The sequence below is a fragment of the Gobio gobio genome (genome assembly GCF_949357685.1).
Source record: "Gobio gobio genome assembly, chromosome: 14".
Lineage (NCBI taxonomy): Eukaryota > Metazoa > Chordata > Actinopteri > Cypriniformes > Gobionidae > Gobio > Gobio gobio.
The window spans coordinates 49,192,878-49,195,377 of record NC_137107.1 but is presented as its reverse complement, the minus strand read 5'-3'; the positions used below and the strand labels follow the sequence as shown (position 1 = coordinate 49,195,377).

Below are 2,500 nucleotides of genomic sequence, written 5' to 3'. Positions count from 1 at the left end.
TCCTTGCTTAGCTTTTGTGCTGTAAATACCTCATTTGAGGTTCTTTTCTACATCATCTATTGACATCTTCTCCATCATGTCGTTAGGCAACCTCCCTATCCCGCCGATTCCCGCTGTGTTTTTTTTAGCCGCCCATTCCCGCCCGCAGCAAAATTCAAACCGCCCGCTCCCGCGAGATTTGCGTTGGGTCCCGCGGGACCCGGCGGGACTCAATCCCAATGCAGCCCTCTAGTTTGGCGTACCCTACGCATAGACGTGTTGGATACGCCGTACCCTGACGCGCACCTCTCCAAAAATGTAACAACGCGTCAATTCTACGCGGACCGCAAGCGCTGTGATTGGTCTGCCAGAACCCTTCCCTCAGGTCAATAAATAAATAAAAAATCTGCTATAGGAGTGTGTGTGTGTGTGTCCAGAAATGGGATGATAGTTCCTTACGTCTGCTATAACACAATATTTTGCAGTCCAGCGATTCTTTATGGTAGTAAATAAATACATAGATCCGCTGAGTATAGTTTATTTATTTTCTCATTAAAACCAAAGATGTTAATCAGTAATTTTATCTCAAGAACAGGGACACATTAGGGTATATTTCGTGAATGAAGTCTCCGCAACAACAATCGATTGCTCGAGCCACCGCTATTGAAAACAGCGGCCACGAGCTCCGCATGATTTCACAAACACATTCCAGCGCCAGATCGCCTTATTTAACTTTACTAATCAACTAGAGATGCTTAATATGTATTAGATACAACAACTCAAGCTGCAAGAAAATCCGCTCTCTCACTGCTGCTGATATTCCGACATGAATGTACAGATTCTACACAACAAGCTGCTTCTTCTTCGGCTGTTGTCTTGATTACACCAACATGCCCGAGGACACTGCCTTCTAGTGTCTGCATGTGTAATTGCACATTGACGCAGACAACAGCGCAGAAGTATAAATGCTCACGACGGCGTCGGCTACGCGCGTAGCCTACGGCGTACACTCGACGCAGAAGTATAAATTGGCCTTAACGCGTGAACATTTTGAATCCATTCGCGCATACGCGGCGAATTGGACGTGTGTATAAATCGAGCGTTTGAAGCGAAATAGACGCGCATTCAAAGCGCTCCAGGAGAAATATGTCATAAAACACCACTCTGCCTCTTTTCATTTTCATTAAAAATACATTAATAACCACACAAATGTGGTCCAGGCAACTCCTACATTATCTTCACTGCATGTGTATTTAAATATCCTTAAAAAATAAAGTTATGAAACTACTTTGCCCTCAGTCAAAATGATTTGGCAGACAACAAATTATAGATTCATGAGACCAAAGATCACCCATTAGATCCACACAAGACAAATTATATTTTGGGTTAATGAGTGCTGAGTGCCCGGTGATCGCCTGGAGCTCACAACTCCAAAAAAACAAGACTATTTTTTTTAAAATAGGCACTCTCTTTATAAATAAACCACAGATTTGAGCTTTAAACAACTACATTCTCACCTGAAAAAGTCTTAAAACTACATTTTGTGACACAATAGTAGTATTTTTAAATTATGCGGGGTTTCTCATGTCACTTTACCACGTGACAGCAGCGAGCAGGCTCCTGATTGGTTAACGCGGCGCAAATTGACGCCAAAGTTCACATTTTTCAACTCGGGCGTCAGACGGCAATTCGCTTCAAATGCGTGAATGCACAACAGCACCACTCGCGTGTAACGCGCGTATCGCGCAAGACGCTTAATTTGCGTCCAATTCGCGTCATTCGCGCGAACTGGACGCGCGAATGCGGATTTGCGTCCTTCGCGCCGCGCGGAACACGCTTTCCACGCCGCAGGACCTCCAGACACGCGTCAACACGCCTTTCCATTGACTTAACATTGAAATCACTTGCGCCAGATGCTCTATTCGAGTTTGGTGTGAACGCAGCATGAGACTGGAAGAGTTTGGTTAGTGTTGTTCATGTGGAGAAGACGCTGTTTTCTGCTGAGATTGAGTCAAACTCACGCCATCGTTACTGTTGATACATATGATAATGAGCGTTTGCTTACTGACCAATCACAGCAGAGCAGCTCTCAGAGAGGCGGGGTTTAGAGAGACTGAATCTTCGAATGAACCGTTTCAGACGCTGAGAGAAAAGAGCTGATGCTGCAGATTATGTGAATATTCAAGTGTTTTTGAGCTTGAATGCATGTGAAGGAGATCAGACGCCTTTAAAATAGCATAATAGAGGCACTTTAAGGGAAACACAGGAGATAAATAAAATACAAACACAACTGAGAACTCAAAGAGAAACCTCTGAGCAATAGCAGGTCTCCAAGGCAATTTCAGTGTAATGTGCCCGCCTCTGGTCTTGATTGGCTGAGCAGCGTCTCTTAGCCCCGCCCACAATCACTGTAGTCGTGTCTGAGACTGGAAGAGTTTGGTTGGTGTTGTTCATGTGGAGAAGACGCTGTTTTCTGCTGAGATTGAGTCAAACTCACGCCATCGTTACTGTTGATACATAT

The 2,500-nt window shown here is 44.5% G+C and overlaps 1 protein-coding gene across 4 annotated transcripts in view; it reads left to right on the top strand.

Annotated features, from left to right (window-relative positions):
• tcf4 (transcription factor 4) overlaps positions 1 to 2,500 on the top strand; it is a 226,465-nt gene that overhangs the window by 192,132 nt on the left and 31,833 nt on the right. The window lies entirely within an intron of this gene.